General features: G+C 39.4%; 1 long non-coding RNA gene across 1 annotated transcript; it reads right to left on the reverse strand.

Annotated features, from left to right (window-relative positions):
- Nucleotides 1-346: 346 nt before the first annotated feature.
- LOC120731604 lies at nt 347-17,301 on the reverse strand. The gene is made up of 2 exons (XR_005695390.1): nt 16,842-17,301; nt 347-1,084 (listed from the first exon to the last, which is right to left on the reverse strand). It is a non-coding gene; the product is annotated as an uncharacterized LOC120731604 (long non-coding RNA).
- Nucleotides 17,302-18,276: the final 975 nt, after the last annotated feature.

The following is an 18,276-nucleotide window of genomic DNA, read 5'->3' on the forward strand; positions in this document are numbered from 1 at the left end:
TGAATAACAATGATGTGTCTAAGTTCTTTTACACAGTGTTGGTATTTCAGACTGATTGTGATGTTTGACGAGTTGCGCAACATTAAATTAAAAATGTGGGCTAATTGTGTAATAACTATGTTAATTTAAATTAAATTAAATAGTTTAGCAACATGATTCAGTGTCCCACTTTGACTAATAACTCTAAATCTCTCAGTGGTCTAATTCCCCAATTATGCTGCTGTTTTTCTGTGTCAAAGTCTTTTTGACCCTGCTTAGCCTGAGTCAGAAAACAGGAAAAAAAACAGGAACGGTTTTACAGCTGGAGGTCATTTTTCTGTCCTCCTGTTTTCCGGGTCTTTTTTTTCACTGGTTTTGCATTTGGCTAGGGTCAGTGTCACTGCTGTTAACGAGAGGCGATGCGGTGACCCTACAGAGGTGACACGGGATGTCAAACTGCTCCAAGGTGACACATCAATACATCCCATTGTCTAAAGGTTTGCTGTGTCTCTCAGCACAGTCTCAAGTGCATGGACGAGATTTCCAGAGACAGATTGTTCCTCTAGGAGAGCTGGACAGAGCCGTAGAAGGTCCTTAACCCAACAGCATGACAAGTATTTGTTCCTTTGTGCACAGAGGAAAAGGATGGCCACTGCCAAAGCTACAATATGAACTCTGAACCTGAGGGCCCAGTGTCCTCTACAGGGCCCTGTGTTCACTGCCCAGGAGTCTGATAAGCCTGAGTGACAGATGTGAAATGGTCTGCAGAAGCTGTGGAGAACATTATGCTGCCTGTAATATGGTTCAGCTTGACTGGTTTGGTGGAGGGTTGGTTCTGAGGAGGCATATCCATGGAGGGACACACAGACCTCTACAGGGTCCTGGGTTTCTCCTGGTGCATGGCAATGCCTGGTCCCCTGGGTGAGAGTATGCAGGCAGTTCCCAGAGGATGAAGGAATCGACGCCACTGACTGGCCCCCCACACGCACCTGACCTAAATCCAGTGGAACACCTCTGGAACATCATGTTTTTGACCATCCGATGCTGCCAGGTTGCATTTCAGAGCTTAGCAGATCCAGGAGCTCATTGATGCCCTGGTCCAGATCTGTATATCAGAGACATTCATTGTCACACAATAATAATAATATTAATGTGTAATCTTATTCAAGGCATAGTATGCTGCTTTACTGTGACTAATTTTAGCTTATTAGCCCCTAAATCAGATTCAAGATAAAGATGTTTTATGAAATCATTAGGAAGAAATTTCTACTTTCCCACAGGACATCCTCCACGATATAATTAGTTGAAAATATGAGGAAAGTTATCATAATAGAAGTGACACCTATGCATGAAACTGGGCCCCAAGTGCATCCAGGTTAAAATGGGAAAACACTGATCTAATGAAACACTGTCCCAAACACTGAGATGAATGCAGTAAGCTATGCTATTATAAATGAAATTGATTTAAAGCTCTGTCTCTTCCTCATTGCCATCTATAATTTCCTTATTTGAGCTTGTCTTGTTTCTAAATAGTTGTACGTGTCTTATTGGCAATTATTTCAGTTGAAGCTCCATCATGCTAAGCATAGTTTGTAAATAGGTTTGGATAAGACAGGAAGTCAGCTAACAAATTAAATTGGATCCAGTTACTCTCTGTGTTCCATGCAAGCTGGAAGAATCGGTAAAGAAAAACAAGTATATCCATCGGGAGCTCATCAACAGGGGTAAGCATGTGGTGTAGCCTGCTTATACAGTCATGGTAAAAAGAGACACCACCATTTGTAAATTCGAAAGTGTTATGTATGAGGACATAATGAAACATAATCTGGTCCTTAGTGGGTTCTAAATTTCAGTAAATGCAATCTCACATAAACAAAAAATATGAAATATTACACTGTGTTGTTATTTATTTATTTAGTTAGAAAAATAATGAGCCAAAAAGTAAAAGCAGCGTGTGAACGTCTAAGTGCACCGTTATGAAGAGGGCAAGGTTCAGCCAGGCGCTGCTAATCAAATGCACCTGATTAACTGATAATCATGTGTTAACATCATGCCAATGAGGAAAGAAAAGTTTCTAAACAGTCTGTGGTCATCATTTTATTCTGTGAACAATTTTTTATGAGTGGAAAACGTTAACGGCAGCTGCCGATCTTCCCAGGACTGGACAGCCCAGTAAATCCATCCCAAGGACAGACTGTACAAAAACCTGCAAAAAAGTTCCTGAGTTATTGAACCATTGGGTGTACTTAGTTTTCCCACACACTGCTACTGCATTTTGGCTCAGTGTTTGTTAAATAAATAATGGCAAAGGGTAATAAGTCATGTGTTGTTTATCTGAGGTTTTATTTACCAGATTTTGAGACCTGATAAGAACTTCATCATTTTTTTATCATGACCTGATCAAACCTTAGAATTAACAGTATTTCCATTTTTACATTATTGGATGTGGGGTCATAGCACCAAAAGAGTAAAAAAAGATAATAAATTAATCTGTCAGTAGTATTTCCTTTTTGGTGTGGCTGTATCAGGGCCAAATTGTAACACTTGGTTATGCTGAAGTGCTTGGTACCCATAAAGAGGGTATGCAGGTGTTTTATTTGTTTTGCAATTGTTCATAATGTCATACCACTTAATGTTTACTCTAATAAGCAACTGTAATGTGTCAGAATTAGTCATTCATCTGTAAGTCACAAAATAGCTCAATAACTTTCACAATAACATTCCTGGTTAATTGTATGTACAGCTTTGAGGCAAGTCTTGAGAAGTCTAAAGCAGCTGTTCCCAACCCCCGGGCCTCGGACCGGTACCGGTCCGTGAGTCGTTTGGTACCGGGCCGCGAGAGTAGAAGCTCAGGTGTGAAATGTATGGTTTTCAGGGTTTTTATCGGTTTTCAGCGTTATTTTGTTATCGTTTTTATCGTTAACTCGGTTTTCCTTGGTCTTTTTACGTGTGTTATGAATAAGTCTTCTTTTTTTTTGGTACCGGTACTAGTTTTATTTTGTTGTATTTATCCGTGACACCTTAAAGGCCGGTCCGTGAAAATATTGTTGGGCATAAACCGGTCCGTGGCGCAAAAAAGGTTGGGGACCGCTGGTCTAAAGTATCCATTCCCTATTCCCTAGTAGTCTCCTTTGTGCTCCTGATTATAAAGAACTGGAACAAATTAGTAAAGACATGTCCCTGTGTGGGCACAATAAGAGGGCCTAATGGATTTAGAAATAAAAATGGTGGACTTCCTTGTTTGGTCTGAATTGATGCATAGTACCCAGTTCTGTCCTTCAACAAGAAGCACCTTAATTGCTAAAATGAAATGTCCAAAGTGGATGCATAGAACTGGAAAGCTCCACAGAGGAACGTGTTGTGTTTTTAGATGAAGCTCAAGGTAAAGCAAGCAGTGCTTCCTACTACACAGAAGGCTCTCAGACTTGCTTGCCAGTGTCAGCACTAAGATGGGCCCCAGGGGTCCAGGCCTGTCCATAAAGGTTGCTGTGTCCCCTCAGCTGAATTTTATACTTATTTTATTCATACTTTTACAACCAAGTAAAACTAAATCCTAAAATTTGATAATGAAAAACTTGAACACCCATATTGCCGGTAAGTTATTGCAGCAACAGGTAAGCACATGTTAACAAACCGATAGCTTTGTGCAAACACAGCAGGATGGCTGAGGAGGACACTGATTTTGGAGCATATGGTCTTATTCGAGTCATACTTTGGGAATTAATCCCCATATGTGTCTTTGGAACCAAAAAAGTCATTCTTCAGCTTGTGCAGCTAGTTTAAAAGCATGATCTTATTCAAAAAATGGCAGAACAAATGGAAATGTGTTGAGTTTATCTGCTCTTAGAGTCAGTTACTGCAACTGTCCTGGTGAGTGATGAATTAATTGATCTACTTCTGCATGTCGAGAAAATGTTTCTCCTGTTTTGCATACAATGTCATCCGTTACAGATAGCTTTGTAACTGTGGCTACATTCCTCTATGAGCATATTATGTGTGCGTGATTGTATGCACACACACATTGTATTGTATTACATCGTATTGTTACACATATCAGTTCATTATGTGATTTAAAATATGTTGTTTATGCTTAAATTAGTTGATTTGATTTGTGAATTTAGTGAACCAAATGCTTGTCAGGTTGGCTGCCTGTGCAATCCATGTGCTCGGGTGCTGTTCATAGAGCTAGCTAAGCTAGAATGAGAATAAAAAGCAATGATTGTCGGGTCATGCCATGGGGTTGTAACCACAAACTGTACCATGATGTCCTTTTCTTTCATTTAGCATCTGGCATTTGTCATCTGGCTAATTAGCTTATCACCTTCAACAGTGACTAAAAAAGTCCTTCTGGGGCTAGGTACCGCATGCTAATGATATTTTGTGGGGCTACACATTAAAGAAAAGCATCCAAAATGAAAACATTAAACCTGCCTCATCTATTAGCTGCTTATGCCCTGTGCAAGAGCAGGAAGCTTGATAAACAACATTAATCTAGTAATTTATGGGATAGGGGTTTGTTTTTGGCTAAAGGTCAATAGCCGCTGTGTGAAAAATACTGACAGTTAATTGAAAACATGATGAATTGCTATGTAAAGGGACAATAAGGACATCAACTTGCTAAGAGGCAGGTGTCCTACTGAGGCAGATGAACCAGGTATCATGTAAAGTATGGGACCCTGACATGCATCTATTCATAAAGCAATCAAAGATCCAAGTTGTCCTTGCTTTCTCGCCACCAAAAACAGTTTCCACTTTGTTAAGACTGAGAAAAGCTATGAATTGTAATTCTTTACATTTTAGAGAGAAACATCAATTGCAGGTTTTTGTTACAAGGATACTCACTCTTGGTTCTTTAAAGTTAGGGAGTCTAATTGCATCTGAGGGTACACATTAAACAATGCAGACATATCAGTGTTTTAAAGCCTTATGAGTTAATTCCAGCAGTGCTGTTGATGTTTGAGTTGGCTTTTGCTCGACTCCATTCTGCTCTGGATTTTCTCTTTTCGAATAGAAGATAATGAAGGGAAAATGATCTGAAAATTATGGGCATAATAGACCCTCGGCTGCTCAAACTGAAGACAAAATCTGACACTAATACAGGCTAAGCATGATCCTCAGTCTTGCTCTTAATGGGGTGATAGAGTACTTACTGATAAGCTAATAATAGCTTTCATTTGGTAAGAGGATTATGTTTTGTTTCAATTAAATGGGATTATTAACCTCTGATTCTATTCTCTTTGGTGTTGGGCAGGATGATGAGAAAAAGTTCACTTTCATGATTGCTTCCCACTGTCTAACAATAACTTTGTTACGCTCATATGACTGCTGAACCATGAAGCTTGGATGGATAGAGGGTGCACTAAGAAACTTGTGGCTCTTTGAGAAAGTTATATAACTATCAGTGTAAATGTAATATCAGTAAAATTAACTTAGCTGTCTCTTCTTGGGAATATTTAAACACTTTGCTGTCAGATATTTATTTTGAAGTCTCGGGATGAGCATTGACACCATTGCCGTCTTGTTTCGGTGGCGCTTTCTGTCAAACTGCTCATTCGCTAATGACTGCTCATTAGTCAACCGCTTGTGGTTTCATAAAACCAATAAAGCTCCATTTTGGAATATAGTATGAGCAAGATTTCCAAAACAGACTTAATTTTCTTATTCAGTATGAGCCAAACTGAGTGACTGACACACACTTTGGTAGCTTTCAAAGAATGCAGGTTTAAGAAACTTGTGCATTGACTTAGTTTTTCAAACCAGGAAGCTTTGTCCCTGCTCTATACAATTTCAAGAGGTCAGTAAAACCTCTGTACCTACATTAACTCCCTTGTGCACACATTAACATTAGCCATTGGTGAGCTCAGACCCTTTTTGGGGGGTGCTCAAGCACACCTAAATTTCATCTGAACCCCTCCTAAAAATAACATTGTCTTCTAATGTTTTTTTCCCCAGTTTCTATGCTGTAGATTCTGTTTCGCTGTTGCATTTACCTTTTGGTGACTGTACAAGGACGATACAGAGGGTGAGAAGGTGAGAGCTGGGTGACCATAGCAAAAGGAGAGAAATAAGCATGAGTGGAAATGTAGTCTGTCTATTTGTGTTTGTATTTGTATTTGTGTCTGTCTACACGTTGGGTGAGTGCCGAGTATTTGGTTGTGCATATGGGGTGGGAATGCACGTTTGTGTCCATGTGCGCCTGTTCGTCTGTGTCTATATGTCAGGTTGGGTCTTAGACTCAACCTCTCTGGGTACATCTCAGGCCCTCTAAAGTACGGAGGCCTATCTCCCCTCACCACACTCCCTGCCGGTGGCTGATGCCCTCAGACGTTGGTGTGTTGGTGGTCCTTGTCGTCTGGGGCTGGGCGCTCATGTATGTACCGGCTCACTCCTGGTGGCCGATTGGCGGGGCCGGGCGCCTGTGGCCCGGCTGGGCTCCTTCCGGGGGGTGGGATGCCCTCAGGCCTCTGGCCTCTGGGCCTGAAGCTCGGTCCTCTCTGGCACAGCTGGCTGCCGGCAGAGCCTGCGGGCACGCCACTGCAAACCCCTCTGGCCTCTGCTCCGTAGCTGCGGGGTGACCTCTCCTTTGGGGCTCTACTCAGCTCTTCCCAGGAGGGTGGCACGGTTCCCCCCCCCCTTTGGTGGTCCTCCTCGGGTCCTTGTACTCTGGGGCCTCTGGATATCTGGGGCCTGGATCTCCTCCATACCTGCTTCATGCCCTGGGGGACGGGGCTATGGCTCCCCACACTCCCTAGCAGATCGTTACATGGAGAAACCTTTGGAATACAAGCATGCTGATCCACACAGGTATGCACACAGGTGTACACACGGGTATTCACAGACGCGGACTACACCTTTCTTGGCTGCTGCCTCAAAGCACATTGTACGCTGTCTATCTTGCGTGCTGCACAATATCATTTATTATTTAGTATCTACTGTTATCTACTGCTAGCTAGATTATTGTGATGGTGCTGTGTTTTTTTTTATTATGTTGCTCTTTGTTGTTTGCTTTCTCTTCTGTTTTTTTTCCTCCATACAGGTGATCCAGGTGTTTTGTTTGTTTGTTTGTTTTCTTTCTTCCCCCCTTTCTCACCGTCTCTTCTCCCCTTTGGTTTTCTTTCTCTCCCTCTCTTTCTTTCATTCTTTCTCCCTGTCCTATCCCCCAGTCATGTCTGTCCCGTTTGTAGCAACCGAAAATAAAATAAATTCATAATTATAATAAAGGTCAATCAAATGGACCAATATAGCAAGGCCATGATGATCCACTTGGTAAAATAAATCCGCTTGGCATCTGTCTTGGCCTTAAGACAACAATTCTGATGGCTAAAGATCCAAACGGGACACAAAAAAAAAAAAAAAAAAAAAAAAAAAAGGAAATGTAGTCTGAGGTAAATTAAAAACAGCAATAATACAATATTTAAACATTTGGCCTCTATACATAAAGGCCAAGATTCAAAAATATATATAAAAACAAAAGCAGTCCTGATTGGGCTGCTGCAAATGTAAAACCACCTGATTCTGTGAAGTTCTTAGAACGTTGATAGTATCCCTTGAAGCTTTTGCGGTTTATTATATCCACCTCAGTGTTTATTTTGATTGCATTAGATTATGGATTTGTTTACATTGTTGCTGTGTGCATTTCGTGTTCGCTTAGTATTGCATTTCTGTATTGATATTGCTGTCCCCCATGACCCTAAATCAGATAAGCAGTTAAGAAAACGGCTCAGTGAATAGATTTTGTTGTTTGAACTATAATAAACTTGTTTTTCCCGACAGGTTGGTGTAATTTGTCGTTTAAGAAACCAATGAACTTGAACCTTCCGCTTTGCACTTAAAAGCGGAAGCAGCACAAACACCTAAAAGTTTAAAAATGCAGAGACACCAGTGGCGGCTGGCCCATAGGGGGCGCTCGGGCTCCGCCCCCCCAAATGTGGAGGAGTAAAAATATATATTTTTAAAAAATTCATCAATGATAGTTTTACTATGTGTGTGCCCATATACAGCCAGGCGTATTTTAACATTTTCACCAGCTGACTCATTAAAGTTCAACCAACAAACGGTGTTTTTCTTCTTCTGGGGCGCTCGTCAAAGCGCCCTTGATATGCAGCGAAATAGCCTATCATTAAATGGTTGCCAGGGGAAAATAATAAATATTTGACCTATCAGCGTCGCTGAATTAAATGGTTTGGGGGCGCTTAAAATTGCGCCCCTGCAGAAAACGCGCGAAGATTTGCTGTTCTAGAATTTTACCTCAGTCAGTAGCCTAAGTGAGCTATAAGGTCAGAGAGAGACGATGGCAGCGGTATTGTTAACGGTTGAGGCACAGCCTCCCCCAAATTCGGTTAGATCGCTTCTAACCTACCCTTTTGCCAGAAGGACAATGGCAGAAAAACTGCAAGTTAAAGAGTTGGGACCTGACAAGCCCGAAATTCAACTAACCCAGGCAACGAAGGAGAAGTCAAAAGCATACAACAGGACTTTTTGTCGGAGTTGGTTCCAGCGCAAGTCGTGGCTGACAGGCTGTGCATATTGATTTATATGATGCAGCCGGCTTTATATTGTTGCTTGATTACACCACACAACATTGGATTGATGTAGCCTAAGTAATGAGTAAGTGGACACATTCATTTTTGCTTAAAGGCTACTGGATGCTAATTTCTTTCGCTTTCTACCTGTAACTTATGTAGCTAGAGGAAAGCTTTCTGTTGTGTGTTGCCATCTAGTGGGCATGAGGTATCACTGTATGAGTTAATCACCTAGCAACAAATTAAAATTGTGTTGTTTGATGTACTCATTAAATGGGTCATTTTAGTCGATATCATAAAAATTGCCCCCCCTGAGATTTTTTTCAGGAGCCGCCACTGAGAGACACGTTCACGAGACACGAGCACGTCAGCTCTACTGATGATTGCTGGCTGGTAGAAGGAGTAATCTTTCATTTATACTACATTTACATTAGAAATGAGAAGCTATTAGGTATTAAATCCAATGATGTAGTTTTTGTTTTCTGTTTTTAGGGTATTTTTTTTTATCCCATGTAGCCATATTATAGACTCCAAAACCTCCAAGATACACCAATACACAAACACAGAGAGAATAACAAACAGTCCAAAGGCCACCGGCCAACTGGTGTATTTGGAGGTAATGGTCCGAGAAAGGGGACCTACCAGTTGTTCAAAGAGCTGTAATTATCCTCCCTCACGTACGTCTCAGTGCCAGTAGTCTCAGCACAGTTTTCTTGCACAAGTCTGTGTCCGAGGTATTTTGAATAATTTAAAAGAAACACCGGCTTTACCCAATGCCACCAAATCCTGGTGTTTCATTTCTGAGGCTGTTTGAGGCAACGAACATAAAATATCAACCCAGTTATATCAAACAAAGAGAGGAAAAAGAAAAGAAGTAAATATTTTTTCAGTCCCATTTTCAGTCACGTTGCAAATATCAGTGTGAAGGATTTGTTTTTGGCTGCACATTATTAGAAGAGCGCTACCTAAATATGGGCAAAGAAAGAATTACTGATCATTTATTCTGATGGCGCGGCAGGTGCATGCGTGGTGGTTAGAGTCTGTGATTGCCATAAACCCGACTCTGCTGTTCGCTCCATTCACTAATAACAGACTCTAAACGCTGTCACACTGAAGCTCTGATGTATTGTCAGTGTGTCTAACACTCAAACAGTGACGCCCTTGGCTGCGTCTCAGTATTGCTGCTCCCGTCATGGCCTTGTTTTTCCTTTGCTTTGAGGTCACGGTGTAAATGGAATAATGTTATCTGTCGTGCCTTTCACAATTTTTGCTTGTTTCAATGTTTGTGAGTCAAATATTTGCATGTCTAAGGAACAGCTGCATGAAGTTAACATAAAAGTTTGTTAGAATATCCGAGGTTATCAAAATATGTGCCATACTTCAGCAAATCAGGCAAAATAACTGAACAAAAACAGTAGTTGTAGATTTCCGTGTCCTGTAATGTTATATACCATATTGCACCACTAGAGGGTGGTGTCATAAAAAAGTGGGAAAAACGTAGCATCGAAAAAATTAAGCTAGTTAAGATGGCGAACTGATAAACTTGTATGTAACACCATGCTGCTTCCACTGTGTACGTTTATGTGCTGCATTCATTAAAGAGGCATTTGTTCCTCGCCAAGGACTTGTTTATTACCGGCCACCATTACACAGATCTATATGGAGAAGGATCAAATAGTAAATTTAAGGGGCAAATCTCATTCCTGTTCTTTCCTTAAATGTAGCCAGGACATAATAAGAGCAATGAGCAGAACGCTTTAAATAATAAGTTAGTAAATCTTGTTTGCAGGCTAATCTACACAAAATATGGCTAGTTGGTCATTAATCAAAATGTCTGACAAATTAAAATCTTGACCCCATAAAAGGTCAGGGGTCACCAAAAAGATGGCAGTTGCTAATGAGCTGCTAGCATCACCTAATATATTCAGATTTTTATTTATTTATTTATTTTTGTACTTTTCAGCAATGCAAAGGTTGGTTAATTTGACTAGTTTTAGATGTAAACGTTACAATGTACTTTTTTATTAGAGGTGCAGTAATTAGCAGTGCTGGATTCATACACTACAAAGGTGGGCTGTAATGGTTGACACATCGTTCATCGTGGCCATGCCTTTGATTCATCTCACCAATAAAAGCAAGAGGAAAGAAAATACAGTTGACTGGTCATAAAGATAATAAGGCGAACGCCTCTGCTTTTATATACTAAGGCACTGCGCATGTGGAAAAAACAATTACGTTTATCTGACATCAACGCAGACTGTGATTAAAAGTAATCCATTCTTCACCCTTTCGTGACAAGAGCCATCTGTAGAGATTCCATAATCACAGTTTTCTTGGCAAACAGGCCAGATGTTATTTGTGGATTTTGTCGGTAGCCTGAATCGAACAATGTGTGTTTCGTCCAACAAACGCGAAGCTGGAATTTGGAAGAGTTATTGTTTAGTTGTTTGCTTTTTTTTTAAATTCAAGATCCTGTAAATTCCCTTCAGAGAGGGCAAACCCACATGTAAGTAAGTTTTCCAGACACACTACATGAGGTCTTATTGTTTTATTGTTCTATAAGAAGATGTCTTTTAAAATAGCCTGAACTCAGGAAGCTCCTGTAATGAAGTAGGGCATTTCCGCAAAGCTGAGGCCCACATCAAGAACTCTGCATGCAATATCGTACAACAAGTCTGTTATCCAACAAGTTCCAGCTATCGCAGCTCCATGTTTGAGTGAGAGATGCCTCGAGCTGGTGTGATGCATGACTTAGTTTGCTTGTTTAGACAATCTATCAAGCCACCGACACCCATGGCTGTAATCTCAGAAATCACTAACGTCCTCTCCTCTGTGAAGGTAACGTTTCTCAGTAATGGTTTAAGTGACATTAGCATGCAGAATATATCATACTCCCACTGAGCCAGGAGTGGCAGAATCCCGCAACACTTTAGAGTGCATTGTTATGCTTTTACATGCATCGAATGACACAAGATCACCCAGGGGAAAATGACTGAGAACATCATGATCTGAGTTATTACAAAAGCAGCAGGAGCCAAAAAGTATTAGCGAGCAGATTCCTTGCATCCTACTTCAATAGAAGTTTGAGCCTGAACCTTGTCTCTAATTAGATCTGTCAACTGAAAGCCCAAGATGTGTGGGAACAGCACAGAGAAGTGCTGAGCAAGTGGAATCAGTCATGAGGATGGGATACATATGCTGAATAGGTTTTAGTGGGCAGAAAACGTGGAGACCAAACTTACTTGTTTTAATGAGGCTCGATGTGATCACAGCAAATTTATCAGTGCTTCGGAAAAAAAGCGTTGCCTGCGTTTACTATAGCTCCAATGTCCACAACTATCTGTAAACTTATACTGTTTTTACAACAGTTGTCTCAGTGCCAGATCAGCTGTATGTCTGTACAAACAGAAAACATCTGTCAGCTCACTCCGCCACATCTTTCTACTGTGACATGGGAAATTCACACCACAGTGGAACGAAGACAGGCTGAAAGGTAAGAAAACAAATGCAGTACTATCTGAATAAAATCAATTAAAAAGTAATATGATGTTTAAGGCACACACAAAAAATCTTAAACATGTATCCACCTTTGTAAAAGTTGGATATATTAATTATATTAAACACATAGCACTATATGAGTGATTTTGTGCAAATATTTCTGCAAAAAAAGATCAGTACTTTACGTTTTAAAGCCATGATTTGTGTGTAAACTTAAGATCCTGTAAATGTATAGTTCTAGTTATGTATAGTATAATACAATATACAGTACCGTGCAGTCTAGAGCTAACCCTCATGTCTTTATATTTTGCTTCCAAAGAGTGGCCATGAGCAGTAGTTTTCTCTTCAGGCAGCGGGTGCAGTCTTTACACCTGACCATTTTCAGAGGAATGTTTTTTTTGTTTATTAAGACACTAAAAATTGGCATATAAATTATTTAAGCATCTGACTCAAGGAATGAACCGGTTTTGAAAATTACACAATTTGACATGAAAATAGAATTTTTGCACCAATAAGATGACGTGCACAGAATTATTAGCCAAAATCTTGGTATATCTCAGCATTGTGTGCAGTGTCTACTTAAAAAAAAAAACATTGAGGAAGTTGGACAAGTGGAGGAGAAAAGAATAAGTGGCAAACCTAAAAAAAAAAATCTAAGTAATCTAATCTAATCTAAGTCATGTAAGAGGGAAATATCCAGCAAAGACCTGAGCTAGGACCTGAGACATGCAGCTGGACCTGAAGCTGAAACATCTACTGTTCTCAGTGGAAGGGTGTTGACAACAGCTCTGATCAAATGATTAATGCAATTTTTTTTTAAATTGAAATTGTCATAAATATGTACAGGAGGAGGTCAAAAGAGAGGTCCAGGAGCCAGAATTGGCCCACTGGATGTCTTTAGAGTCACACATACAACCTTTCATACTACACAAGAGTAATCAAGTAACAGATAATCAATTAAATGAGAGAAAAGTTCCTTTTCCGTTTGTTTGTTTGTTTTGATTTTACGATCTACTATAAAAATCTGACTTTTTTTACAATATGTACAAACATACAAACGTTCTGCTTTATAATAACAGGACAGTCTGGGTAATGAGCTGCCAGAACTTTTTCTGTAATTTACAATTTGCGATTTTTTAAAGTCCAAAGAGTTGTGCCAACAGATCTCTGTCATTAACTAAGTAGCATTTCTTTGTCTTGTATAAAAACTGAGACATGCCGCTAAAAGCGCACTTCTTTTTTCTTCTGTTGCTTTTCTCCATTCTGGCCCATTTGAAAACAAAGTGAGCTGTATGTGGCCCACGATGTAAAATGAGTTTGACATCCCTGGTCTACAGCCATCTGTAAACATGGTGGAGACTCGTGGTCATGGTTGAGAACTGCGTTTCAGCCAGTGGTGTTGGAGAGCTTGCCAAAACTGATGGAATTAGGAAACATCTGATTGGCAGTGGCTTAATTTTTTACCATGACAATGATCTCAAACAAATTGCCAGTGCAGTACAAGCATACCTGGGTAGAAAAACACACAGTGGAGTACTATCAGTCATGGATTGGCCTCCACAGAGTCCTAATTTCAACATTATTGAAGCAGTGTGGGATCATCTTGAAAGAGAACAGAACAAAAGGCAGCCAGCATCCAAAAAAAGAGTGTTGGATGCCGTTCAAGAAGCCTGCTGAACTATTCCTGAAGACTACTTAAAGAAATAACAAGAGAGTTCAGGTTCAAAGGTGTTAAAGAAAAAAAAAAGTGGTCATAGCAAATATTGAGACTTTTGTAAAACGCTGTACATTATTAGGAAAACCTGAGCAATATATTCAATACAATAGCACATTCACAAATGTTGGTTTAACACGGTTTATAATGTTCAGATTTTTAAACAATAGTGTGTATTAGTGAGGTCATAAATGGGGTGCTGTACTGGGAAACATTATTTTATTTTACTCCTGCTTGTGATGCAATAAATGTCTGCAAATGAAATCACTGCAGTTAGACTATGTGAAGACCTTTTATTATACGGTATTCTCTGTAGACCAGTCGGCTGTAATTTGCCTCTGAGCTGAGTCTTTTTGAATTATAACATTGTACATATGCAGACTTAATTTGCCATCCTGTTCTCCTTCATCACCCAGACACGGGTAAGTCCTTATGCAAATCCCCTCCAATAGTTTCCAATGAATTTTCTCCTTTAACGTTGCTAATATCAGGAAATTCTAGACCATCATATTTTCCATCTGTAATCTTTCTTACTTTCCTAATGTTTCCATGACGGTCTGTCCTCACCACAAGGAACCTGGACTCTGAGCCTTGTCAATTTTTCTCTCTTCATGGGAGGAAAGATCCGTCTAACACTCTGCTCTCTGCTTTGTCACACAAGCCTCTAACTGTTGCAGCCTTCTTTCCTTTTCAAACAATCAATCAAGCACAAACTTCGAACCAGACTTCCTGCTGCTTAGCACTCGAAATGCATTCACAATTATCCACACCTAGTTCAACCCATAAGCACCACTTTGATGATTTGTTGCTTGAATTTTTTTCTATTTTTGACCAAAACTACACAAATTAAACGCTAAAACACAATCGACGAATAAACCGCACACAATACCAGTGTCACATTTCAGTGGCCTCGCTTTTAATAGATGCACAACATGAAGCTGTGTTCTTCAGGCAGCCTGCAGCTCAGACTGAATCTGTGCTTCTTCCTCACATCAAAAGGCTTCATGTCACCTGAGCATATAACAGAATTAACAGCATATTAGGCTGCCCTCGTGAAGCCAACTGTTTCCAAGTTTAGCACCAGGGGGTTTACCCGAATTGAAAACAAAAAGAAAATACCATTGAAACATTTTTTTTTTTGCATTTTAAGTTTAAGTTACAAGCATTACGGAGCTACAGACATTGACGCATAATAAGAAAATAATTTGTTATAACAGTTATTCTGCAAACACAAAGGGGTACAGTAAGGTTGGCTGGCTTTATGACTTGCAGGGTTTTATTATTTCATGCTACACCACAGTTGCTTCAATAGACACTAGCCAGAACATGTTTTTGTTAATACGTCCCGATGAGGATCAATCTGTTCTCAGAATGAGCATCTCTACCTGCAGACAGAAACATAACAGAAATGTATTTTATCTTGTTTATTTTGCCCCAGTTTGTTGAAAATTGAGTGTTTATTGAATCTTCTGGTGTTTTTTTAAATAAATTAAATATCATTTTGTATATATGAGTTTTAATTTGCATATATTTCCTTTTTTGTGCCTTTTTTCCAATTTATTGGTTTCAAATGATATATTTTGCTAATTATTTAGGTTTTAAGGTCCACACTGGTGATGTAGAAGACTCAAATACTCATGTATGAAATATGATACACTAGCTGTTAAGGGGTTAAAATCTGCATTTGTCATTGTTACTATGGCAATGGCTTTTAAATAGAATAACTTTTTGGGTGTACTGGATTTATTTAACACATCCCTGAAGCTAAGATTACTCCTCTACATACGTCTGTTTGCACAAATATCTTTTACATCGTCTGCCTTTTCCGTAACTCACTTATAAGGCCGAGACTTGGCAGTGTGGCTTCAGCCTTTCTCTGTTGTCAGATAGCATCTAGACACAACCTCTGACAAACCCTCCCCTTAAAGCTTCGCAGCCCTGATGGACTAGAGATGTGCTTTTCATTTTCAGAACCATTTTGCAAACATTTCTCACTTTATTCCACATCTTCTTCCATGAAACGTTTTAGCACTCATCAAACTTTCTGCAGAGCTGCAGATCGTGACGTACTGGATGTACTAAACTTTTCCATTTTCACTTCTGCTATATTGGGACAATTTCTCTTGCTATTCTGTTATTTTCAGACCTCCCCTGTTTCATTACTTGCTGACTCACTCTATGCGTCTCACCAGAGATCTAGTTAACAACCACATTAAATATTTTCACTGCAGATTGCACAGTAGATTCAATTCATCGTTACCCTTCTTTTCTTCTTTATCTTCTTAATTTACAGTTGCTGCTAAGCCATCTTTTTTTTCTTCTTTTTTTTTACATAACTGCTTTCAAACTCCGGGGTGCCTCTGCCTTTTTCCAAACCAAAAACCACAAAAGTGGGAAGGACCCTGTGGCATAGATATATTTTCCCACAAGGCTTTCAAGGCTGTGTTGTTGGAAATGTAAACAGCGTGCAGTAGCAGACAAATCCTATTTTTCAATAAACTCTATCAAATAAATCACATAAGAGCATTTTCATATGTTTTTTTTTTTTAATGTGGTCATGAAAAAAGCAAACCTCGGGACTCATTAAGTGTAATCATCTACACTCTGTCGGTTTCACATGGTTTATGGTGTATATTATTTCTCTATCACTGAGAGAGTGGCACACATTATTTAGTATTTCACATGATGTTTAGCACAAATCCTTCTGTGTTTTCCTTTCTTTTTTGTGCTTTCATTTCTGCACTAACTCTCCAAATTAATCTATAACAGTTTTCATGTTGGTGTAGGACTTGCGCAACACCCTTCACGCTTAAGTAGTATTAATCACCATTGTCATTTGAATCCCTAAATCCCAGTGCAGTGCTGCTCTTGGCAGCACATGTAGGAAGAAAAAAGAAATATATGTACAGAGGAATCAGGCCAATGTAACACATGGATATGAACATTTTAAAGGCAAATGTCTTCTTGTGATGGCATCAGCCACACAGGGGTAAATCAGTCCATTCTTTCATTCATTAATCATTTGGTTAAACCTAACACTGATATTATGAGGCGTGCACATAGTAGCATTGTGTGGTTTTTCTAAAATGTTTTGTTATATTAATTATGTTTCTCTTTCTTTGAGTTACCTGAGTTTGGGCGGTGGCTGTTTCCAGTCTGGGCAAAAGGCATGGCTGAGGACTCTGGGAACAAAATGCCTGCTCAGCAGGACCAACCATGGGCTTACCAGGAGCAGGGGTGTTTTAGGTTTAGTTAGGTTATTCTGTGCTTAGTTAATATTAGTGTGTGTTTTTGTTTTCCCCCCTATTGTGTGTAAATGGTTTGGCCAAATCATTATAAAAGCTACCCTCATGTGTCTTTGTGATTAGGTCAGTTTGTGAGTTAAGTTGTGTCTCACTTTGTTTTGTTTAAGTTTCTGGAAATTACTTTTTGTGGAGGTATATTTAGTTGGCCTCTTTTATGGGCCTGCTAAGTATGTTTTTGAATGTTGTTAATTTTGGACTTTTTGAGGGTTAAAATAAAGAAAACCCTTTTTGAAGATACCTTTTTTGCCTGTGTCCTCTTTGCTTTGGCTGCTTGGTCCCTCACACTTATCCCCATGTGTGTGGGGTCATCATTCTGTCTTCCTTTATTATATATACACACATACATATATATATATATATATATATATATATACATGTATGATTATAGAAAGAAGGATAAAAGAAGAAGAATGCTCGTCACATAAGCAAAACCAGTGTTATTCTTGTCCTACTGGACAGTTTAAAGTGACCCTTAGAAAATCAGGAAGACATTTCCAAAACTTAAAGCAGCCGAGTCATGCATCTGGTCTAAGATGCCTTTTGATTCAGCCAATAAAAAGCATATGCTGAGAGCACCAAGGTGCCTTTAAGAATAGCTCTTTGTCAGGTCTCAGTGCCTCTCCTAAACAGCTTGTGCTTCAGACATTTCATATGCCAGCCAGCATTTCCTCCCATTCATAGCCAGATCAGCTTCAAAGGGCGAAGATGATGTCACAAGACTGAATCCATTACCATTTATGGCGTGCCTTATAAAAATGAATTGCTTTCTTTTTCTTTTTTAAATGTCATTTCATACGTACAATCAACACGTTTCTGATTTTAAGTTATACAAATGTGTTTTATGGCACAATTTTTTTTTAAAGTTATTCACCCGTATGTGCCTGCACTCACATTTAGCCTGTGAATGAGCTTGTGTTTATTAAACACATGTTTACTTTTCTAGCTGTTCCAAAATTTGACTCTGGGTGTCTTGACGTCAGGATCCCTTCAGGTCTCCAGCAGAATAAAAACATATTTCACTCTGACTTCCCAGGCGGTTTCAAAATATGAAAACAGCTTAATATATCTTCTATATCAGACTTCAGTTTGGAGCTAGTGTTTTCTTCATAGCTTTCTTGATATTATATCTGACAACAAACAATCTTCATCAATGAGGCTGGTTGGTTATAAAATGAGCTCCGTGATTTATTGCAGATCTGGAGGAGAGTTGGTCCTCCGAGCTGCAAACACCATCGACGTTACTACTGAATAGTGCATA

The sequence above is a fragment of the Simochromis diagramma genome, unplaced genomic scaffold (assembly GCF_900408965.1).
Source record: "Simochromis diagramma unplaced genomic scaffold, fSimDia1.1 OVJJ01000483.1, whole genome shotgun sequence".
NCBI lineage: Eukaryota > Metazoa > Chordata > Actinopteri > Cichliformes > Cichlidae > Simochromis > Simochromis diagramma.